The sequence below is a fragment of the Chlorocebus sabaeus genome, chromosome 16 (genome assembly GCF_047675955.1).
Source record: "Chlorocebus sabaeus isolate Y175 chromosome 16, mChlSab1.0.hap1, whole genome shotgun sequence".
Taxonomy (NCBI): domain Eukaryota; kingdom Metazoa; phylum Chordata; class Mammalia; order Primates; family Cercopithecidae; genus Chlorocebus; species Chlorocebus sabaeus.
Window position 1 is genome coordinate 25,900,859 of NC_132919.1, and position 26,006 is coordinate 25,926,864.

Sequence of the window (26,006 nt, forward strand, 5' to 3'; positions counted from 1 at the left end):
TATTTTCTTATGATAATTCCTAAATTAGAATTGCAGGATTAAAGAACACACTCATTTGCAAAGTTTTTCCTATAATGTTCCCAAATTTCCAAGTTTGACTTTTTGCAGTAGGGTCAGACTTTTTGTAACAACAACTATGCTTAAGCTTATGCTTCTTCACAAATACTGTTTTTTCATGATAATATGAAGTTTTGCTTTTTCCAAAAATTCATATTTTTGCCTGGAAAAAGAGTAAATCAGTTTTTGTAAATGAATGCCAGACTTAAACACACACACACACACACACACACGCAATTAACTTTGTAATGAATTGTTTTTACCAACTCTCCTTAATACTCTTTATCTAAAAATTAATGTTTTTGGGTTTTAGCAGTTTGTCTTTACCCATGTCTATGTCCTGAATGGTATTACCTAGGTTTTCTTCTAGGGTTTTTGTGGTATTAGGTCTAACATTTAAGTCTCTAATCCATCTTGAATTAATTTGTGTATATTAATTCAAAATTAATTAGGGAATCCTTTTCCTATTTATTGTTTTTATCAGGTTTGTCAAAGATCAGATGGTTGCAAATGTGTGGTATTATTTCTGAGGGCTCTGTTCTGTTCCATTGGTCTATATCTCTGTTTTGGTACCAGTACCATGCTGTTTTGGTTACTGTAGCCTTGTAGTATAGTTTGAAGTCAGGTAGTGTGATGCCTCCAGCTTTGTTCTTTTGGCTTAGGATTGTCTTGGCACTGCAGGGTCTTTTCTGTTTCCATATGAACTTTAAAGCAGTTTTTTCCAATTCTGTGAAGAAAGTAATTGGTAGCTTAATGGGGATGGCATTGAATCTATAAATTACCTCGGGTAGTATGGCCATTTTCACAATATTGATTCTTCCTATCCATGAGCATGGTATGTTCTTCCATTTGTTTGTGTCCTCTTTTATTTCACTGAGCAGTGGTTTGTTGTTCTCCTTGAAGAGGTCCTTTACATCCCTTGTAAGTTGGATTTCTAGGTATTTTATTCTCTTTGAAGCTATTTTGAATGGGAGTTCATTCACGATTTGGATCTCTGTTTGTCTGTTACTGGTGTATAAGAATGCTTGTGATTTTTGCACACGGATTTTGTATCCTGAGACTTTGCTGAAGTTGCTTATCAGCTTAAGGAGATTTTGGGCTGAGACGATGAGGTTTTCTAAATATACAATCATGTCATCTGCAAACAGGGACAATTTGACTTCTTTTCCTAACTGAATACCCTTTATTTCTTTCTCTTGCCTGATTGCCCTAGCCAGAACTTCCAACACTATGTTGAATAGGAGTGGTGAGAGAGGGCATTCCTGTCTCGTGCCAGTTTTCAAGGGGAAAGCTTCCAGTTTTTGCCCATTCAGTATGATATTGGCTGTGGGTTTGTCATAAATAGCTCTTATTATTTTGAGATATGTTCCATCAATACCGAATTTATTGAGAGTTTTTATCATGAAGGGCTGTCGAATTTTTGTCAAAGGCCTTTTCTGCATCTATTGAGATAATCATGTGGTTTTTGTCTTTGGTTCTGTTTATATGCTGGATTACATTTATTGATTTGCATATGTTGAACCAGCTTTGCAACCCAGGGATGAAGCCCACTTGATCATGGTGGATAAGCTTTTTGAAATGCTGCTGGATTCGGTTTGCCAGTATTTTATTGAGGATTTTTGTATCGATGTTCATCAGGGATATTGATCTAAAATTCTCTTGGTATCAGTACGATGTTGCCCTCATAAAATGAGTTAGGGAGGATTTCCTCTTTTTCTATTGATTGGAATAGTTTCAGAAGGAATGGTACCAGCTCCTCCTTGTACCTCTGGTAGAATTCACCTGTGAATCCGTCTGGTCCTGGACTTTTTTTGGTTGGTAGGCTATTAATTATTGCCTCAATTTCAGAGCCTGCTATTGGTCTGTGCAGGGATTTAACTTCTTCCTGGTTTAGTCTTGGGAGAGTGTAAGTGTCCAGGAAATTATCCATTTCTTCTAGGTTTTCTATTTATTTGCGTAGAGGTGTTTATAGTATTCTCTGATGGTAGTTTGTATTTCTGTGGGGTGGTGGTGATATCCGCTTTATCATTTTTTATTGCATCTGTTTGATTCTTCTCTCTTTTCTTCTGTATTAGTCTTGTTAGCGGTCTATCAATTTTTTGACCTTTTCAAAATACCAGCCCCAGGATTCATTGATGTTTTGAAGGTTTTTTTTGTGTCTCTATCTCCTTCAGTTCTGCTCTGATCTTAGTGATTTCTTGCCTTCTGCTAGCTTTTGAATGTGTTTGCTCTTGTTTCTCTAGTTCTTTTAATTGTGATGTTAGAGTGTCAATTTTAGATCTTTCCTGCTTTCTCTTGTGGGCATTTAGTGCTATAAATTTCTCTCTACACACTGCTTTAAATGTATCCCAGAGATTCTGGTATGTTGTGTCCTTGTTCTCGTTGGTTTCAAAGAACATCTTTATTTCTGCCTTCATTTCGTTATGTACCCAGTAGTCATTCAGGAGCAGGTTGTTCAGTTTCCATGTAGTTGAGCAGTTTTGATTGAGTTTCTTAATCCTGAGGTCTAGTTTGATTGCACTGTGGTGTGAGAGACAGTTTGTTATAATTTCTGTTCTTTTATATTTGCTGAGGAGTGCTTTACTTCCACCTATGTGGTCAATTTTGGAATAAGTGTGATGTGGTGCTGAGAAGAATGTATATTTTGTTGATTTGGGGTGGAGAGTTCTGTAGATGTCTATCGGGTCCACTTGGTGCAGAGTTGAGTTCAATTCCTGGATATCCTTGTTAACTTTCTGTCTCGTTGATCTGTCTAATGTTGACAGTGGGGTGTTAAAATCTCCCATTATTATTGCGTGGGAGTCTAAGTCATTTTGTAACTCTCTAAGGACTTACTTTATGAATCTGGGTGCTTCTGTATTGGGTGCCTATATATTTAGGATAGTTAGCTCTTCCTGATGAATTGATCCCTTTACCATTATGTAACGGCCTTCTTTGTCTCTTTTGATCTTTGATGCTTTAAAGTCTGTTTTATCAGAGACTAGGATTGCAACCCCTGCTTTTTTTTGTTTTCCATTTGCTTTGTAGATCTTCCTTCATCCCTTTATTTTGATCCTATGTGTGTCTCTGCATGTGAGATGGGTCTCTGGCATACAGCCAACTGATGGGTCTTGTCTCTCTATCCAATTTGCCAGTCTGTGTCTTTTAATTGGACCATTTAGTCCATTTTCATATAAGGTTAATATTGTTATGTGTGAACTTCATCCTGTCATGATATTAGCTGGTTATTTTGCTCCTTAGTTGATGCAGTTTCTTCCTAACATCAACAGACTTTACATTTTGGCATGTTTTTGCAGTGGCTGGTACTGGTTGTTCCTTTCCATGTTTAGTGCTTCCTTCAAGATATTTTGTAAGGCAGGCCTGGTGGTGATAAAATCTCTAAGCATTTGCTTGTCTGTAAAGGATTTTATTTCTCCTTCACTTATGAAACTTAGTTTGGCTGGATATGACATTCTGGGTTGAAAATTCTTTTTTTTAAGAATGTTGTATATTGGCCCCCACTCTCTTCTGGCTCATAGAGTTTCTGATGAGAGATCTGCTGTTAGTCTGATGGGCTTCCCTTTGTGGGTAACCCGACCTTTCTGTCTGGCTGCTCTTAACATTTTTTCCTTCATTTCAACTTTGATGAATCTGAGAATTATGTGTCTTGAAGTTGCTCTTCTCAAGGAGTATCTTTGTGGCATTCTCTGTATTTCCTGAATTTGAATATTGGCCTGCCTTACTAGGTTGGGGAAGTTCTCCTGAATGATATCCTGCAGAGTATTTTCCAATTTGGTTCCATTTTCCCCATCACTTTCAGGCATACCAATCAGACATAATTTGGTCTTTTCACATAATCCCATATCTCTTGAAGGCTTTGTCCACTTCTTTTTACTCTTTTTTCTCTACACTTCTCTTCTCACTTCATTTCATTCATTTGATCTTCAATCACTGATACTCTTTCTTCCAGTTGATTGAGTCAGCTACTGAAGCTTGTGCATTTGTCACATAGTTCTTGTGTCATGGTTTTCATCTCTATCAGTTCTCTTAAAGTCTTCTCTGCATTGAGTATTCTAGTTATCCATTCATCCATTCTGTTTTCAAGGTTTTTCATTTCTTTGTGCTGGTTACGTAGTTCCTCCTTTAGCTCTGAGAAGTTTGATCAACTGAAGCCTTCTTCTCTCAACTCGTCAAAGTCATTCTCCGTCCAGCTTTGTTCCATTGCTGGCGATGAGCTCTGTTCCTTTGGAGGGGGAGATGCGCTCTGATTTTTGGAATTTCCAGCTTTTCTGCACTGCTTTTTCCCCATCTTTGTGGTTTTTTCTGCCTTTGGTCTTTGATGATGGTGACGTATTGAGTTGGTTTTGGTGTGGATGTCCTTTCTGTTTGTTAGTTTTCCTTCTAACAGTCAGGACCCTCAGCTGCAGGTCTGTTGGAGTTTGCTTGAGGTCCACTCCAGACGCCGTTTGCCTGGGTATCAGCAGTGGAGGCTGCAGAAGATAGAATATTGCTGAACAGTGAGTGTTGCTGTCTGATTCTTGCTCTGGAAGCTTCATCTCAGGGGTGTACCCAGCCGTGTGAGGTGTGAGGTGTCGGTCTGCACTTAGTGGGTGATGTCTTCCAGTTAGGCTACTCAGGGGTCAGGGACCCACTTGAGCAGGCAGTTTGTCCGTTCTCAGATCTCAACCTCTGTGCTGGGAGAACCACTGCTGTCTTCAAAGCTCAGTTGAAAATGCAGAAATCACCCATCTTCTGTGTTGCTCATGCTGGGAGCTGGAGGCTGAAGCTGTTCCTCTTTAGCCATCTTGGGCGCCCCCTGATTAACCCTGTTTTAAAGTAACTATTAATACTGGGTGTGATGGCTCAGGCCTGTAATCCCAGCACTTTGGGAGGGCAAGGCAGGCAGATCATGAAGTCAGAGTTTGAGACCAGCCTGGCCAACATGGTGAAACCCCGTTGCTACTAAAAATACAAAAATTATCTGGGTATAGTGGTGGGTGCCTGTAATCCCAGCTACTCAGGAGACTGAGGCAGAAGAATCACTTGAACTGGGAGAAAGAGGTTTTAGTGAGCCAAGATCACACCACTGCACTCCAGCCTGGGTGACAGAGTGAGATTTCTTCTCAAAATAAAATAAATAAATAAATAAATAAACAAATAAATAAAAAAGTAACTATTAAATATTTTCAACCTCATCTGAGTATTCAGCCTTGCCTGATGCTTTTTGCTTGCCCAACCCTGTTTAGTTCTCTCATTCTTTTCAATTATTTTACTAAATCTTCTCCTTCCCCCTCTTGATCTTCCTGTCTCTTCATCTGACACAGAGGTTCTTAGCTCCTACCTCATTGAGATTTTTAAGGTTTTGCTTTTTTCTATAGATTGACCTATACGAGTGAGAGGTGAAGCCAACTGGACTTCCTGGGCCAAGCAGGGACTTGGGGAAATTTTCTGTCTTACAAAAGGATTGTAAAATGCACCAATCAGGAATTTTCCTGTCTTACAAGAGGATTGTAAAATGCACCAATCAGCAGTCTGTAAAACGCACCAATCAGCACTCTGTAAAATGCACCAATCAGAGCTCTGTACAATCCACCAATCAGCAGGATTCTAAAAGGATGAAAACAAGGGCACTTTGATAGGACAGAAATGCCATATGGGAGTGGCCAATAAGGGAATAAAAGCTGGCCACCCAAGCCAGCAGCAGCAACCCACTCGGGTCCCCTTCCATGCTATGGAAGCTTTGTCCTTTCACTCTTCACAATAAACCCTGCTACCACTCACTCTTAGGGTCCATGCCATTTTTAAGGGCTGTAACACTCATTGCAAAGGTCTGCGGCTCCATTCTTGAAGTCAGCAAGACAACAAACCCACTGGCAGGAACCAAGTCTGGACACATCTTGAGGGCTCGTCCAGGATATCGCCACATGGTGAGTACCATCCGACCCCTTTTGCTTGCTATTCTGTCCTATTTTTCCTTAGAATTTGGGGGCTAAATACCGGGCACCTGTCACCTACTTAAAAGCAACTAGCACGGCCACTAGACTAAAGACATAGGTGTCAGGCTTTCTGGGAAAAGGTTCTCTAACAAATCTGACTCTTTGGAGTTGGGAGTATTGATTTGTCTGGAACCAGCTTCCACTTTTCCTGCACTTCCAGGCTGAGCCAAGGGATGACAGAGAGAAAAGCCATTCAGCTCTGGGGTCCCAACAAAAAGTTCAGCCATGAGTAGAACTCTCAAAGTTACATTGGCCAAGTGAGACTTGCCCATCTATCCTATCTATCCTGACTCTTGCCTCCTGAGTCCTAATGTCTGTCAGACAAACTTCCTAACATCTCTTCTCTGAGGCTATTCCTGACTCAAAAAACCACTCCCTGTCTCTGGTGCTCTTCTAGTTTCTCCTACAAGGATGATTTCTAATATAAATTTTGGGACTCTGTTCCCTTCCTTAGGCATCCAGGATCACCAATCAGAAAGACATAATTTTTGCCCAAAGCCCCATTGTGGTGGGACTATCTGGAATTTTAGGATCCCTCCTTAGACTAGCAGGTCTAACAAAGGCTATTCCCAAAGCTATGATATGGGGAGTCTCAGAAATTATAGACTCCAAAATAGGGGAGATATCCTTTCTATTTATATCATGAGAAGTGACGACAAAAGGCGTCACTCTTCCAACCCTGGAGATCTCTTCCCTCCTTCAGGGTACAGCCCTTTACTCAATTTTGAGGCATATAATCTCTATAGGACAAGGATAAGGTCCCCATACCAACAGGGGAAAACGCTAAGAACAACTAACAGGTTTTCAAGAATGCTTTGGTAAGGGCCACTAAATCTCACCTTCTTTGGTCCTCTTTGTGGTCTAAGAGGAAAGACAGTGTTTCTGCTGTTGCTTCAGTGAGCACAACTGTTTTGAACAGCAGGGTCCAGGGACCATTGTGGGTTCTTGGGCAGGGAAAAAAACAGACCAAAACTGTGGGTGGTTTTTTCTTTCATATAGGAAACACTCAGGCATCAACAAGCTCACCCTTGACATGCATCCTAAACCATTAGACCAATTTGACCTGCAAACCTTGAAACAGAAGTGGCTTATTTTTTTCTGCACTATGGCCTGGCCCCAATGTTCTCTCTCTGATGGAGAAAAATGGCCACCTGAGGGAAGTATAAATTACAATGCTATCCTGCAGCTTGATCTTTTCTGTAAGAGGGAAGGCAAATGGAGTGAAAAAGCTTATGTCCAAGCTTTCTTTTTATTGAAGGACAATCCACAACTATGCAAAGCTTCCAATTTACATTCCACAAGAGAACATCTCAGTTCACCTCCATATCCTAGCCTCCCTACAGCTCCTCTTCCTATTAATAACCCTACTGTAATCTCCCCCACCCAGAAGGAAACAAGCAAAGAAACCTCCGAGGGACCACAAAATGCCCCAGGCTATCGGTTATGCCCCCTTCAAACTGTGGAGGGGAGGAGGGGGAATTTGAGCCAACCCAGGTACATGTCCCCTTCTCCCTCTCTGATTTAAAGCAGATCAAGGTAGACCTGGAAAAGTGTGCAGATGATCCTGTTAGGTATATAGATGTCTTACAGGGTCTAGAGCAAATTTCAACCTCACTTGGAGAGATGTCATGCTATTGTTAGATCAAACCCTGGCCTTTAAAGAAAAGAATGTGGCTTTAGCTGCAGCCCAAGAGTTTGGAGATACCTGGTATCTTAGTCAAGTAAATGAAAGAATGACAGCTGAAGAAAGGGACAAATTCCCTACTGGTCAGCAAGCCATCCCCAGTATGGAGCCCCAAAGGGACGTAGACTCAGACCACGAGGACTGGAGTTGCAAATATCTGTTGACCTGTATTCTAGACGGACTAAGAAGAGTTAAGAAAAAACCCATGAAATATTCAATAACATCCACCACAATTCAGGGAAAGGAAGAACATCCTACCATCTTCCTCAAATAGCCATAGGAGGCCTTAAGAAAATATACTCCCCTGTCACCTGACTCCCTTGAGGTTTAATTGATCCTAAAAGATAAATTTATTACCCAATCAGCTACAGATATCAGGAGAAAGCTCCAAAAGACAGCCCTGGGCCCTGAACAAAATTTGGAGGCATTATTAAACCTGGCAACCTCAGTGTTCTATAACAGGGACCAAGAGGAACAGGCCAAAAAGGAAAAGCGAGATAAGAGAAAGGCTGCAGCCTTAGTCATGGCCCTCAGATGAACAAACCTTGGTGGTTCAGACAGGACAGAAAATGGAGCAGGCCAATTACCCAGTAGGGCTTGTTATCAGTGTGGTTTGCAAAGACACCTTAAAAAAGATTGTCCAGTGAGAAACGAGCCACCCCATCGTCCATGTCCACTATGCCAAGGCAATCACTGGAAGGTGCACTGACGCAGAGGACAAAGTTTCTCTGGGCCAGCAGCCCCCAACCAGATGAGGCAACAACAGTACTGAGGGTGCCTGGGGAAAGCGCCAGCTCATGTCATCACTCTCACTGAGCCCCGGGTAAGTTTAACTATTGAGAACCAGGAAATTGACTTCCTCCTGGATACTGGCACAGCTTTCTCAGTGTTAATCTCCTGCCTCAGATGGCTATCCCCAAGGTCTGTTACCATCCGAAGAATCCTGGGGCAGCCTGTAACCAGGTATTTCTCCCATCTCCTCAGTTGTAATTGGGAGACTTCGCTCTTTTCACATCCCTTTCTTGTTATGCCTGAAAGTCCCACACCTTTATTAGGGAGCGATGTATTAGCCAAAGCTGGAGCTATTATTATATGAATATGGGGAACAAGTTACCCTTTTGTTGTCCCCTACTTGAGGAGGGAATCAACCCTGAAGTCTGGGCATTGGAAGGACAATTTGGAAGGGCAAAAATCGCCCACTCAGTCCAAATCAGGCTAAAAGACCCCACCACTTTTCCTTATCAAAGGCAATATCCCGTAAGGCCAGAAGCTCATAGAGGATTACAGGTTATTGTTAGACATTTAAAGTTCAAGGCTTAGTAAGAAAACGCAGCAGTACCTGCAACACCCTAATTCTAGGAGTACAAATACTGAATAGTCAGTGGAGACTAGTGCAAGATCTTAGACTGACCAATGAAGCAGTAATTCCTCTTTATCCAGTTGTACCCAATCCCTATAGCCTGCTCTCTCAAATATCAGAGGAAGCAGAATGGTTCACTGTTCTGGAACTCAAGGATGCCTTCTTCTCATCCCCCTGCACTCTGACTCCCAGTTTCTCTTTCTCTTTGAGGATCCCAGACCACGCGTCCCCTCAAGTGGATGGTCCTGCCCTAAGGGTTTAGGGATAGCCCTCATCTGTTTGGTCAGGCACTGGTCCAAGATCTAGGCACTTCTCAAGTCCAGGCTCTCTGGTCCTTCAGTATATGGATGATTTACTTTTGGCTACTAGTTCAGAAGCCTCATGCCAGCAGGCTACTCTAGATCTCTTCAACTTTTTAGCTAATCAAGGGTACAAGGCATCTAAATTGAAGGTCCAGCTCTGCCTACAAAAAGTCAAATATCTACGCCAAATCTTAACCAGAGGAACAAGGGCCCTCAGTCAATAATGAATACAGCCTATACTGGTTTGTCCTCACCCTAAGACGTTAAAACAGTTGTGGGGGTTCCTTGGGATCACTGGCTTTTGCCAACTGTGGATCCCCAGATATAGCAAGATGGCCAGGCCACTGTATACTCTGATCAAGGTGACCCAGAGTGCAAATACTCACCTAGTAGAATGGGAACCAGTGGCAGAAACAGCCTTCAAAATCTTAAAGCAGGTCTTAGTACAAGCTCCAGTCTTAAGCCTTTCCACAGGACAAAACTTCTCTTTATCTGTCACAGAGAGAGCAGGAATAGCTCTTGGAGTCCTTACTCTGACTTGTGGGACAATCCCACAACCAGTGGCATGCCTAAGTAAGGAAATTGATGTAGTAGCAAAAGGCTGGCTTCACTGTGGGTATGTAAATGGCATACTAGGTGCCAAAGGAAGGTTATGGCTATCAGACAGCTTAGGATATATCTAAGTTAAGTAGTAGCTTAGATACCAGGTGCTACTCCCTGAGGGACTGGTGCTTCAAATACTCACATGTGCAGCCCTAAACTCTGCTACTTTTCTCCCAGAGGAAGGGGAACCAAACAAACATGACTGCCAACAAATTGTAGCCCAGACTTATGCCACCAGAGAGGATCTCTTAGAAGTCCCCTTAGCTAATTCTGACCTTAACCTGTATACTGATGGAAGTTCATTTGTGGAGAATGGGATATGAAGGGCAGATTATGCCATAGTTAATGATGTAACAGTACCTGAAAGTAAGCCTCTTCCCCCACTAGTGGCAGTTACCCAGGCCTTATAACTGGGAAAGGAAAAAAGAATAAATGTGTATACAGATAGCAAGTATGCTTATCTAATCCTACATGCCCATGCTGCAATATGGAAAGAAAGGGTGTTCCTAATCTCTGGGGGAAGACCTATTAAATACCACAAAGAAATCATGGCGTTATATTGCACAAAGTGCAAAAACACAAGGAGGTGGCAGTCTTACACAGCTGAAGCCATCAAAAAGATAAAGGAGAAAAGGCAGAAGGAAACCATTGGGCAGACACTGACGGCAAAATTGCTGCCACGTGGAACCTCCCATTAGAAATACCTATGGAAGGACCCTTGGTATGGAAGAGCCCTCTCCAAGAGATGAAGCCCCAGTATTCCCTGGTCGAAACGGAACGGGACTTTCACAGGGGTATACTTTTCTCCCCTCGGGGTGGTTAACAACAGAAGAGGGAAAGGTGCTCACACCTGAAGTCAGCCAATGGAAAATACTTGAGATCCTCCACCAAACTTTTCATGTGGGTATTGAGAGCACCCATTAAATGGCCAGATTCCTATTTACAGGGCCAAACCTCCTCCGGACCATCTAATAAGTAGTCAAAGCCTGTGAAGTGTGCCAAAGGAATAATCCCTTGGTCCATCATAAGGCCCCTCTGGGGGAACAAAAAATAGGGCACTATCCTGGAGAGGACTGACAGACTTCACCCATATGCCTAAGTCAAAGAGATTTCAATACTTGTTGGTCTGTGTTGATACCTTTACAAATTGGATAGAAGCCTTCCCCTGCAAGACAGAGAAGGCTCAGGAAGTGGTTAAAGTCCTAATTCATGAAATAATTCCTAGATTTGGGCTTCCCCAAAGCTTACAAAGTGACAATGGTCTGACTTTTAAAGCCATGGTAACTCAGGGAATTTGTTGGTCAAGTCCCTCCCGTCTACCTCCTCATCTATGGATTCCTTGTGGTAAGGACCACACTCAGTAATTGTCTCTACCCCCACTGCAGTTAAGGTGGCAGGAGTGGAATCTTGGATTCACCATACCCGAGTTGGACACCCCCTGAGGAACCTGCGGGACACTCAGCTCAGGTCCCAGTATCAGCCAGACCAGACTCAAAACACCTGTGAACCATTGGAGGATGTGTGTCTCCTATTTCAGAAGGAAACATCCCAGACTAAAACTCCTATCCCAGACTACAACTAAACTCCATCCCAGACTACAACTCCTACAGCTGATCCTGAGGAAAAACCCCTTCCCTACTTAAAAAAGATAAATGAAAACCTACATAAATCTTTAACACTTCACCTTGTCCCTTTAATGGAATTCTTTTACTGTTTCATCACATTATTAAGTGGCATACTAATCACACTCTTTTCAGTAGGACTATATACTGTAGTTCCTGCAGGAACAAAAATCCTAGTCACATCAACCTTTTCTCTATCATCCTTTCTTCTGACAGAAATTTACTCCTCCTTTAACTCAAACTAGATAAAATGATCTCATCTTCCAGGGCACTCTCTTTACCTTCCTGCTTACTCTTTGCCTATCTATCCCTCCTGCTTCCTTGGATACCCCACATAGTCACCCCTCTCCTTCCACTAGCTCCTAATTACCTCTAAAAGACTCTCAACTTAACCCTCTCTCTGTTAAACCAGTCCAATCCTTCCCTGGCAAGTGACTGTTGGCTTTGTGTTTCTCTATCAGCTACTGCTTACATTGCCACTCTCGTTAACGCAAAAAAAAAAAAAAAAAAAAAAAAACTGGTTCTTTACAAACTTAACCTACCACTCCCATTATGAAGGAAAAGACTCTTTCCAGCTTCTAAATATACAATCATTAGCCAATCTCTTACATTTCCAAATTCACCTATTACATGGGCAATGAAAAGCCCATACATGGCCCTGTAATCACGAATATCATCCTAACTTTCCAAGCCCCTTTATGCATCCAACACAACCTGTTATCAGGCCTGCCCCTGGGACACCTACTATCCCATCAGTGTAATTACACCCTACAACTTCAAGCCCCAACTGACCATAGTAACTTCTGAGTCACCCAAACAGCTCCATTCAGACAGCTTGTCCACATCTTGGGGCCCCCAAAATCATCACCTCCTCCCTGCTTAACAAACAGTCCGGGTTTTGTAATAGCAAACAGACTCCCTGCATGACCATTCACCCCTGGACCCCTGCAACAGCACCCCCACCACTAATAAATGTGTTCTCATCCCCTCTTTCAATTACTCTTTTGAATGGTTCCTAGTAGATACAAAACGGTTTTTTCTCCAATGGGAAAATAGAACCCAGGGAGCCACCCAGTTTGCTCCCTTTCCAGCCGCTCACCAGAGCTACCTTGGCAAGTACTCTAGCAGTATGGGAAAATGAAAAAAACAAACTCACACACCTTTTTAACACACACAGCCAGTTCTGTATTTCCAGCCAAGGCATATTCTTATGTGGAACTTCAACCTATATCTGCCTCCCCACCAACTGGACAGATACCTGCACCTTAGTCTTCCTAAGTCCCACACTGACATTACCCCAGGAAATCAGACCCTATCAGTGCCCTTCAAAGCTCAAGTCTATCAGTGCAGGGCCATAAACTAATACCCCTACTTGTAGGGTTAGGAATGGCCACTGCTACAGGAACCAGAATAGTGAGTTGACCTACTTCATTATCCTGCTACCACACACTCTCAAAGGATTTCTCAGACAGTTTGCAAGAAATAATAAAATCTATCCTTACTCTACAATCCCAAATAGATTCTTTGGTAGCAGTGACTCTCCAAAACCACTGAGGCCTAGACCTCCTCACTGCTGAGAAAGGAGGACTCTGCACCTTCTTAGGGGAAGTGTTGTTTTTACACTAACCAGTCAGGGATAGTACAAGACGCCACCTGGCATTTACAGGAAAAGGCTTCCGAAATCAGACAACACCATTCAAACTCTTATACTAACCTCTGGAGTTGGGTGACATGGCTTCTCCCTTTTCTAGGTCCTGTGACAGCCATCTTGCTATTACTCACCTTTGGGCCCTGTATTTTTAACCTCCTTGTCAAATTTGTTCCCTCCAGGATTGAGGCCATCAAGCTACAGATGGTCTTACAAATGGGACCCCAAATGAGCTCAACTCACAACTTCTGCCAAGGACCCCTGGACTGACCCACTGACCCTTTGACTGGCCTAGAGAGTTCCCCTTTGGTGGACACTACTACTGCAGAGCCGCTGCTTTACCCCTATCCAGCAGGAAGTAGCTAGAGCGGTCATTGCCTCATTCCCAACAGCAGTTGGGGTGTCCTGTTTAGAGGGGGGATTGAGAGGTGAAGCCAGCTAAACTTTCTGGGTTGAATGGGGACTTGGAGAACTTTTCTGTCTTACTAGAGGATTGGAAAACACACCAATCAGTGCTCTGTAAAATACACCAATTAGCACTCTGTAAATCCCACCAATCAGCAGGATTCTAAAAGTAGCCAATCATGGGGAGGATTTAAAAAAGGACACTCTGATAGGACAGAAACAGAACATGAGAGGGACCAACAAGGGAATAAAAGCTGGCCATCCCAGCTAGTAGCAGCAACCCACTTGGGTCCCCTTCCATGCTGTGGAAGCTTTGTCCTTTTGCTTTTCACAATAAACCCTGCTACTGCTCACTCTTTGGATTCGTGCCATATTTAAGAGCTGTAACACTCACCGCGAAGGTCTGCAGCTCCATTCTTGAAGTCAGCGAGACCACAAACCCACCAGCAGGAACCAACTCCGGACACTGCAGTATCCTTCTTACCCCTTTCCGATAGATTTTAGGGGATGGAATATATGTCCTGAGAAGGCCAACACATCCATCTGACACTTATCTCTATCGCCATTTGCTACGTAAGTATTTGACTTTTCAGCCACCCCCTACACTGGCTCTGTTTCTCTGATTTACACCCGCTATCTCTGTGTCAGCACTCATTTCCGCCTTAGCCCATTGACTTCCTTCCTCACAACACTACTGAACTTGTCAATAGGCACATCAATGATCTCCTGCATACCCAGGTCTCATGGACATTTTTCTTCATGTTTTTTGACTACTGCTCTGCCTTACTTGATATTATAATCTCCTTTCCTTGAAACCCTAGGCTACTGTAGCACTACACTTTTACTGGTTTTTCCACTTACCTTTCTTACTTCTCTTTTGTTTTTCTTCCAGAGTCCCTCCAGATGTGGCCTAGGCATCGTTTTAAACACAGTGCTCCATGCAGAAATTAGTTGGAGTTAGTTCACAGAATGTAATTTATTTGCCATCCACCCTTGCATTTCAGCTCTATTATTTGTCCTTGACATGCCTGTCTATAAAAACACTTTCTCCTTCCCCAGGATGGCAGCTAACAACAAAACCTAGCAAAGAGAAATGGGAATTTTTATTCGCAATTTCACAGGGAAAGCAAATGGTAAGATTATTTTACTGCCAAGGAATTAATGAGAGAGTTGAAAAAAGAGGCATGAATTCTGAAATTGTCTAGAACCATCTAAGATGCTTATAATGCCTGTAATCCCTGCTACTCAGGAGGCTGAGTCAGGACGATTGCTTGAGGCCAGGACTTTGAGACCAGCCTGGACAATATAGCAAGACTCTGTCTCTAAAAAATAATAATCATAAAACAATTCCTTGGTTTGTAGGATTAACTTTTTTTTTTCATTTTTCTCTCATTAATCTGCCACTTTTATCTGATTAAGATACCTTAAGTTTCTTTATTCCTTGGAGTGGTAGTGTAGTAAAAGGATTAGGACAGGGTTTTGAAACCAGAGAGACCTGGGTTCAAGTACTGGTGTGGACTGTTTATTTTGGGGGCAATGGCCTTAAATCCTCTGACTTTCCAGTGTCTTTTAAATGAGTAAAATAAGCCTTACTTTGTGGAATGTTGCAACCATGAGAGAAGATGTATGTAAAATGTTTACCTACTACAGTGCTTGATATGTAGTAGACGAATTCTAAAATCACACTGAACCATTTTGCCCATTGTGGCTTTAGAATAGAAAAGCATGCTCATACATTAGAATTGTGCACCCAGGGCTGGGAGCGGAGGCTCACACCTGTAATCTCAGCACTTTGGGAGGCAGAGGTGGGCAGATCATGAGGTCAAGAGATTGAGACCATCCTGCCAACTCTGACATCCTGGTTGTCAGGATGACCAGGAGACCATCCTGGCCAACCTGACAATCAATTGTCATAAAAATATGACAATTAGCCTGGCATGGTGGTATGTGCCTGTAGTCCCAGCTACTCGGGAGGCTGAGGCAGGAGAATTGCTTGAGCTCAGGAGGTGGAGGTTACAGTGAGCTGAGAGAGCACCACTGCACTCCAGTATTGGCGACTGAGTGAGACTCCACCACAAAAAAAAAACACAAAAAAACAAAAAAACTGTGACCTAGAGCTAAGTGACTCCAGCCCTGTGGAACCCTTCAATGCCAAAACAGCATGTAGGACTAGATAGATGAATGTCACCTGATCCTGATTGTCTATCAATGCTCAGTGTATTTTATTACTATTATTTGGAGATGGAGTCTTGCTTTGTCACCCAGGCTGGAGTGCAGTGGCATGATCTCGGCTCACTTGCTGCAACCTCCACCTCCCAGGTTCAAGTGATTCTTCTGCCTCAGTCTCCAGAGAAGCTGGGATGACAGGCACCTGACACCATGCCCAGCTAATTTTTTATATTTTTAGTAGAGACAGGGTTTCACCAAATTGGCCAGGCTGGTCTTGAATTCCTGACCTCAGGTAATCAACCCACCCTAGCCCCCCAAAGGGATTACAGGCATCAGCCACTGTATCCAGCCAACTCTATGTATTTTAAAATCACTCTTATTAAACTGATTGTAGAAGATGGCCGAATAGGAACAGCTTCAGCTTCCAGCGCCCAGTGTGAGCGACACAGAAGACATGTGATTTCTGCATTTCCAACTGAGGTACTGGGTTCATCTCACTGGGGTGTGTCAGACAGTGGGTGCAGGACAATGGGTGCAGCCAAACGAGCGAGAGCCAAAGCAGGGTGAGGCTTCACCTCAACAGGGAAGCGCAAGGGGGAAGGGAATTCCCTTTCCTAGCCAAGGGAAACCATGACACACAACACTTGGAAAATTGGGTCACTCCCACCCTAATACTGCACTTTACCAAGAGTCTCAGCAAATGGCACACCAGGAGATTATATCCCATGCCTAACTCAGAGGATCCTGCACCCATGGAGCCTCCCTTATTGCTAGCACAGCAGTCTGAGATCTAACTGCAAGGTGGCAGTGAGACTGGGGGAGGGGTGCCCACCATTGCTGAGGCTTAAGTAGGTAAACAAAGCAGCCAGGAAGCTCAAACTGGGTGGAGCCCACTGCAGCTCAAGGAGGCCTGCCTGCCTCTGTAGACTCCACCTCTGGGGACAGGGCATAGCCAAACAAAAGGTAGCAGAAACCTCTGCAGATGTAAATATCCCTCTCTGACAGCTTTGAAGAGAGTAGTGGTTTTCCCAGTATGGAGTTTGAGATCTGAGAAAGGACAGACTGTCTGCTCAAGTGGGTCCCTGACCCCCAAGTAACCTAAATGAGAGACATCCCCCACTAGGGGCAGAATGACACCTCACACCTCACACAGCCAGGTACACCTCTGAGACGAAGCTTCCAGAGGAACAATCAGACAGCAAAATTTGCTGTTCAGCAATATTCACTCTTCTGCAGCCTCCACTGCTGATACCCAGGCAAATGGGGTCTGGAGTGGACCTCAAGCAAACTCCAACAGACCTGCAGCTGAGGGTCCTGACTGTTAGAAGGAAAACTAACAAACAGAAAGGACATCCACACCAAAACCCCATCTGTATGTCACCATCATCAAAGACCAAAGATAGATAAAACCACAAAGATGGGGAAAAAGAAGTACAGAAAAGCTGGAAATTCCAAAAATCAGAGCACCCCTCCCCCTCCAAAGGAGGGCAGCTCCTTGCCAGCAATGGAACAAAGCTAGACGGAGAATGACTTTGATGAGTTGAGAGAAGAAGACTTCAGACAATAAAACTTCTCTGAGCTAAAGGAGGAATTCCAAACCCAGTGCAAAGAAACCAAAAACCTTGAAAAAAGATTTGACAAATGGCTAACTAGAATAATCAATGCAGAGAAGTCCTTAAACTACCTGGTAGAGATGAAAACCATGACACGAGAACTACATAACAAATGCATAAGCTTCAGTAACTGACTCAATCAACTGGAAGAAAGAGTATCAGTGATTGAAGATCAAATGAATGAAATGAAGTGAAAAGAGAAGTTTAGAGAAAAAAGAGTAAAAAGAAATGAACAAAGCCTCCAAGAAATATGGGACTATGTGAAAAGACCAAATCTACATCTGATTGGTGTACCTGAAAGTCACAGGGAGAATGGAACCAAGTTGGAAAACACTCCAGGATATTATCCAGGAGAACTTCCCCAATGTAGCAAGGTAGGCCAACATTCAAATTCAGGAAATACAAAGAATGCCACAAAGATACTCCTTGAGTAGAGCAACTCCAAGACACATAATTGTCAGATTCACCAAAGTTGAAATGAAGGAAAAAATGTTAAGGGCATCCAGAGAGAAAGGTCGGGTTACCCACAAAGGGAAGCCCGTCAGATTAACAGCAGATCTCTCAGCAGAAACTCTACGAGCCAGAAAAGAGTGGGGGCCAATATTCAACATTCTTAAAAAAAGAATTTTCAACCCAGAATGTCATATCCAGCCAAACTAAGTTTCATAAGTGAAAGAGAAATAAAATCCTTTACAGACAAGCAAATGCTTAGAGGTTTTGTCACCACCAGGCCTGCCCTACAAGAGATCCTGAAGGAAGCACTAAACATGGAAAGGAACAACCAGTACCAGCCACTGCAAAAACATGCCAAAATGTAAATACCATCAATGCTAGGAAGAAAACTGCATCAACTAACAAGCAAAATAACCAGCTAACATCATAATGACAGGATCAAGTTCATACATAACAATATTAACCTTAAATGTAAATGAGCTAAATGGTCCAATTAAAAGACACAGACTGGCAAATTGGATATGGAGTCAAGACCCATCAGTTGGCTGTATCCAGGAGACCTATCTCACATGCAGAGACACACATAGGCTCAAAAAAAAGGATGGAGGTTGATCTACCAAGCACATGGAAAACAAAAAAAAGCAGGGGTTGCAATCCTAGTCTCTGATAAAACAGACTTTAAACCATCAAAGATCAAAAGAGACAAAGAAGGCCATTACATAATGGTAAAGGGATCAATTCATCAGGAAGAGCTAACTATCCTAAATATATAGGCAACCAATACAGGAGCACCCAGATTCATAAAGCAAGTCCTTAGAGACTTACAAGGAAACTTAGACTCCCACGCAATAATAATGGGAGACTTTAACACCCCACTGTCAACATTAGACAGATCAACGAGACAGAAAGTTAACAAGGATATCCAGGAATTGAACTCAACTCTGCACCAAGCGGACCTGATAGACATCTACAGAACTCTCCACCCCAAATCAACACAGTATACATTCTTCTCAGCACCACATCACACTTATTTCAAAATTGACCACATAGGTGGAAGTAAAGCACTCCTCAGCAAACATAAAAAAACAGAAATTATAACAAACTGTCTCTCAGACCATAGTGCAATCATACTAGACCTCAGGATTAAGAAACTCAATCAAAACTGCTCAACTACATGGAAACTGAACAACCAGCTCCTGAATGACTACTGGGTACATAACGAATTGAAGGCAGAAATAAAGATGGTCTTTGAAACCAATGAGAACAAGGACACAACCTACCAGAATCTCTGGGATACTTTTAAAGCAGTGTGTAGACGGAAATTTATAGCACTAAATGCCCACAAGAGAAAGCAGGAAAGATCTAAAATTGACACTCTAACATCACAATTAAAAGAACTAGAGAAACAAGAGCAAACACATTCAAAAGCTAGCAGAAGGCAAGAAATCACTAAGATCAGAGCAGAACTGAAGGAGATAGAGACACAAAAAAAAACCTTCAAAACATCAATGAATCCTGGAGCTGGTATTTTGAAAAGGTCAAAAAATTGATAGACCACTAGCAAGACTAATACAGAAGAAAATAGAGAAGAATCAAATAGATGCAATAAAAAATGAAAAAGGGGATATCACCACCACCCCACAGAAATACAAACTACCATCAGAGAATACTGTAAACACCTCTACACAAATAAACTAGAAAACCTAGATGAAATGGATAAATTCCTGGACACACACACTCTCCCAAGACCAACCAGGAGGCAGTTGAATCCCTGAATAGACCAATAACAGGCTTTGAAATTGAGGCAATAATTAATAGCCTACCAACCAAAAAAAGTCCAGGACCAGACAGATTCACAGCCGAATTCTACCAGAGGTAAAAGGAGGATCTAGTACCATTCCTTCTGAAATTATTCCAATCAATAGAAAAAGAGGGAATCCTCCCTAACTCATTTTATGAGGCCAACACCATCCTGATATCAAAGCCTGACAGAGATACAACAAAAAAAGAGAATTTTAGACCAATATCCATGATGAACATCGATGCAAAAATCCTCAATAAAATACTGGCAAACCGAATCCAGCAGCACATCAAAAAGCTATACACCATGATCAAATGGGCTTCATCCCTGGGATGCAGGCTGGTTCAACATACGCAAATCAATAAACGTAATCCAGCATACAAACAGAACCAAAGACAAAAACCACATGATTATCTCAATAGATGCAGAAAGGTCTTTGACAAAATTCAACAGCCCTTCATGCTAAAAACTCTCAATAAATTCGGTATTGATGGAACATATCTCAAAATAATAAGAGCTATTTATGACAAATCCACAGCCAATATCACACTGAATGGGCGAAAACTGGAAGCTTTCCCCTTGAAAACTGGCACAAGACAGGGATGCCCTCTCTCACCACTCCTATTCAACATAGTGTTGGAAGCTCTGGCCAGGGCAATCATGCAAGACAGAGAAATAAAGGGTATTCAGTTGGGAAAAGAGGAAGTCAAATTGTTCCTGTTTGCTGATGACATGATTGTATATTTAGAAAACCCCATCATCTCAGCCCAAAATCTCCTTAAGCTGATAAGAAACTTCAGCAAAGTCTCAGGACACAAAATCCATGTGCAAAAGTCACTAGCATTCTTATACACCAGTAACAGACAAACAGAGAGCCAAATCATGAATGAACTCCCATTCACAATTGCTTCAAAGAGAATAAAATACCTATGAATCCAGCTTACAAGGGATGTGAAGGACTTCTTCAAGGAGAACAACAAAGCACTGCTCAGTGAAATAAAAGAGGACACAAACAAATGAAAGAACATTTCATGCTCCTGGATAGGAAGAATCAATATCGTGAAAATGGCCATACTGCCCAAGGTAATTTGTAGATTCAATGCCATCCCCATTAAGGTACCAACGACTTTCTTCACAGAATTGGAAAAGCTACTTTAAAGTTCACATAGAACCAAAAAAGAGCCCACATTGCCAAGAGAGTCCTAAGCCAAAAGAACAAAGCTGGAGGCATCACGCTACCTGACTTCAAACATGCTACAAGGCTACAGTAACCAAAACAGCATGGTACTGGTACCAAAACAGAGATATAGACCAATGGAACAGAACAGAGCCCTCAGAAATAATACCACACATCTACAACAATCCGATCTTTGACTAACCTGACAAAAACAATAAATGGGAAAAGGATTCCCTAATTAATTTTGAATTAATATACAAAAACTAATTCAAGATGGATTAGAGACTTAAATGTTAGACCTAATACCACAAAAATCCTAGAAGAAAACCTAGGCAATACCATTCAGGACATAGGCATGGGCAAGGATTTTATGTCTAAAACACCAAAAGCAATGGCAACAAAAGCCAAAATTGACAAATGGGATCTAATAAACTAAAGAGCTTCTGCACTGCAAAAGAAGCTACCATCAGAGTGAACAGGAAACCTACAGAATGGGAGAAAATTTTTGCAATCTACTCATCTGACAAAGGGCTAATATCCAGAACCTACAAAGAACCCAAACAAATTTACAAGAAAAAAACAAACAACCTCATCAAAGTGTGGGCAAAGGATATGAACAGACACTTCTCAAAAGAAGACATTTATGCAGCCAACATGAAAAAATGCTCATCGTCACTAGCCATCAGAGAAATGCAAATCAAAACCACAATGAAATACCATCTCACACCAGTTAGAATGGCAATCATTAAAAAGTCAGGAAACAACAGGTGCTGGAGAGGATATGGAGAAATAGGAACACTTCTATACTGTTGGTGGTACTGTAAACTAGTTCAACCATTGTGGAAGACAGTGTGGCGATTCCTCAAGGATCTAGAACTAGAAATACCATTTGACCCAGCCATCCCATTACTGGGTATATACCCAAGGGATTATAAATCATGCTGCTATAAAGACACATGCACATGTATGTTTATTGCAGCACTATTCACAATAGCAAAGACTTGGAACCAACCCAAATGTCCATCAATGACAGACTGGATTAAGAAAATGTGGCACATATACACCATGGAATACTATGCAGCCATAAAAAAGGATGGATTCATGTCCTTTGTAGGGACATGGATGCAGCTGAAAACCATCATTCTCAGCAAACTATCACAAGAACAGAAAACCAAACACCACAAGTTCTCACTCATAGGTGGGAATTGAACAATGAGAACACTTGGACACAGGGTGGGGAACATCACACACCGGGGCCTGTTGTGGGATGGGGGGAGGGGGGAGGGATAACATTAGGAGATATACCTAATGTAAATGACGAGTTAATGGGTGCAGCACACCAACATGGCCCATGTATACATATGTAACAAACCTGCACGTTGTGCACATGTGCCCTAGAACTTAAAGTATAATAAAAAATAAAAATAATAAAATTAACTGATTGTAGTACATGCAAAAAAATCACTCTTATTAGTAATTAGTCTTATTACATATCAGTATAATGAACATTTTATTTATTCAAATCCTTAATTTTTTTTAGATGGAGACTATACAATTTCAGTTGCATTCCACCTGTTTCTTCATGTGCATATCTGGATGCACATGTAATTTGTTGGTACCAGTTTTGGTTGCTTTTACGAGCATTTGTTGAGTATCTGTGATGTGGAAAGTATTGTACTGGGTGCTGGAGATAGCACAGTGGCATCATCCCTGTCTTCAGTAAGCTCAGCCAGGTGAGGTGGGGAGCAGAAAAGAAATGTGAATCAGTAGTTCCAGCGTGAAGTAATAAGTGCTTTATTATGATATGCAAAGATTTGTGTGTACCCTAGAGGGGCACATAAAAGGGAGTCATTAACTCTCCTAAGTTTCTGAAAGGGCTTTAGAGAAGTCAAACATTTGGTCTGGTTCTTGAGGAATGCGTAGGTGTTCGCTGAGTAGAGGTTAAAAAAAGATTGAAAAGTTGAAACTCAAACCTCATGACCATGTCTTCTTGTCCTCTCTTCTCAAATCTGTATCATTCCTGATGCATTATTAAATGGATCTATTTTGAAATATCATTCATTTACTCCCAGTCCAAACCCTCTCCCAGGTTATAGGCCTCACTCATGCACCTGAAGAGGACACACAGGTCAGAGAAAGAGAGCAGTGGGTTGGGGGGCTCTGAGGGTCACGGGGGTCAGCCATTCTTTTTCCTCATAAATCAGATTTACTAAGGCAGAATGTACTTACACTAAAAATGTATCCATTTTAAGTTTACAGTTTGGTATATTTTACAAATGTATAGACTCTTTTAATTGCCACCACAGGCAAGATAGAGAATATTTCTATCACCCCAAAAAAGTTCCTTATGTCCCCTTGGAGTCAGTCCCTGTCCCCCAGTCCCTGGCAGCTGCTTACTGGCTTTCTGTCACTATAGATTAGTTTTACCTTTTCCAGAATTTTATACAAATGAATTCATACAGTCTGCACTTATTTCACCTAGTGTAGTGTTTCTAGGACTCATTATTTTTCTTAAATGCCAGTAATTGATTTCTTTCTATAATGGAATAATTTCCATTGTATGATATATCACAATTTCCTTATCCATTCAACCATTGGGTTGTTTTCTGTTTTTGGCTATTACAAATAAAACCATTATGAACATTCATAAAAAAAACTTTGGATGTATGTTGTCATTCCTCTTGAGTAAATACTAGGGGTTGTATTGTTGAGATGTATGGTAAGTATGTGTTTCACTTTATAAGAAAGTGTCAAACTTTTCCAAAGTGGTTGGATCATTTTTACATTCCTGTCAGTTGTGTGTGAGAGTTCAGATTGCTTTAAGTCCTTGCCAACACAGTCTTCTATTGTAGCCATTTTAGTAGAAGTGTAATGGTTTGTATTGTGGTTTTGATTTGTATTTCTCTAAGGACTGGTGATGTTAAGACTTCTTCAAGTGCTTATTAGCCACTCGTGTATCTCCTCTTTTATTATTCACAACTCACAGATTGTTGTGACATTTGTGTATCTTCTTTAGTAAGGGGTATGTTCAAGTCTTTTGCCCATTTTTGTGGGGCTGTTTTTTCTATTGAGTTATAAGGGTTCTTTCTGTACTCTCGACATAAGTTGTCATATAAAGGTTTTGCAAGTGTTTTCTTTGAGCCTATGACTTGCTTTTCATTGTCATATGGTTACTTTCAAAAGAGCAGAATTTTTCATTTTGATGAAGTCTAGTTGATCAGTGTTTTCTCTTATGTTTCATTTATGTTTGGCCTATTTAAGAAGGCTTGGCTATCCTAAGGTCACAAATATTTTGTCTTATGTTTTTTCTGAGAGGTTTTAGTTTTAGTTTGTTTGTTTGTTTGTTTGTTTGTTTTTTGAGTTTTAAACCCACAGCCACCATCATACAGTTTTAGCTTTAACGTTTTGGTTTATGATCCACTTTGGCTTCACTTTTGTGTGTGGTATTAGTTAAGGATTAGGGTTCATTCTTTTTTTTTCCACATGAATATACTGTTATTTCAGTACCATTTGTTGAAAAGACACTCCTTTCCTCCACTGAATCATGTTGATATCTTTGTTGAGAATTAATGGAACACTTGTTAGTTTATTTCTGAACTTTGTTCTGTTTCATTGACCTATAGGTCCATCCTTATGCCAGTTGCACCCTGTTTGGATTACTGTAGCTTTATAGTAAGTTTTGAAATGAGGTAGTGTGTAAGTCTTCCAAATTTGTTCTGTACCTTCAAAATTATTTTGACTCCTCTGGGTCCTTGGCACTTTCATATAAATTTTAATATCAGATTGTTTAAAAGCCTGTTGAAATTTTAAATAAGATTACATTTAATCTAGAGATCCATTTGGGGAGAATTGCCATCTTAATAACAGCAAATCTTCCAATTCAGAAACAGAGTATTTTAAAAATTTATTTAGGTCTCCTTTAATTTCTCTCAGTAGGATTTTATAGTTTTCAGTGTAAAGGTTTTATATAAATTATGTTACATTTATCTTTAAATATTTTCTATTTAGGAATGTGATTATAAATGGAATGTAAGAGTTTTAATTCTCCAACTGTTTTTGTAAGTATAGAAATACAGTTGATTAAGACAAGACCAGAGGCCAAACTCGGGTTCTGACAAGATGGCTGGGCTGCCCCACAGGATCATCAAGGAAACCCAGCGTTTGCTGACAGAACCAGTTCCTGGCATCAAAGCAGAACCAGATGAGAGCAACGCCCGTTATTTTCATGTGGTCATTGCTGGCCCTCAAGATTCCCCCTTTGAGAGAGGGAGTTTTAAACTTGAACTATTCCTTCCTGAAGAATACCCAGTGGCAGCCCCTAAAGTACGTTTCATGACCAAAATTTATCATCCTAATGTAGACAAGTTGGGAAGAATATGTTTAGATATTTTGAAAGATAAGTGGTCCTCAGCGCTGCAGATCCACACGTTCTGCTATCGATCCAGGCCTTGTTAAGTGCTCCCAACCCAGATGATCCATTAGCAAATAATGTAGCGGAGCAGTGGAAGACCAACGAAGCCTAAGCCATATAAACAGCTAGAGCATGGACTAGACTATATGCCACGAATAATATTAAATTGCCGATCGTCAAGTGTGCATCACTTCTGTTCTGCCAAGACTTCCTCCTTTCTGTTTGCATTTAATGGACACAGTCTTAGAAATATTACAGAATAAAAAGTCCAGACATCTTCAGTCCTTTGGTGATTAAATGCACATTAGCAAATCTATGTCTTGTCCTGATTCACTGTCATAAAGCATGAGCAGAGGCTAGAAGTATCATCTGGATTGTTGTGAAATGTTTAAAAGCGGTGGCCCCTCCCCGCTTTTATTCATTTCCCCCGTCCTGGTTTAAGTATAAAGCACTGTGAATGAACGTAGTTGTCAGGTTAGCTGCAGGGGTGTGGGTGTTTTTCTTTATTTTATTTTATTTTTTTTGAGGGAGGAGGTAGTTTTATTTTAATTTTATGGGCTCCTTTACCCCTTTTTTGGTGATCTAATTGCATTGGTTAAAACCAGCTAACCAGGTCTTTAGAATATGCTCTCTAGCCAAGTCTAACTTTATTTAGATGCTGTAGAAGGACAAGCTTGATTGTTTGAACCAAAATGGGAACATTAAACAAACATCCCAGCCCTCACT

At 41.4% G+C, this 26,006-nt stretch overlaps 1 pseudogene; it reads left to right on the forward strand.

Moving 5' to 3' along the window:
• Positions 1–24,977: 24,977 nt before the first annotated feature.
• Positions 24,978–25,512, forward strand: LOC103242597 (ubiquitin-conjugating enzyme E2 N-like; annotated as a pseudogene).
• Positions 25,513–26,006: the final 494 nt, after the last annotated feature.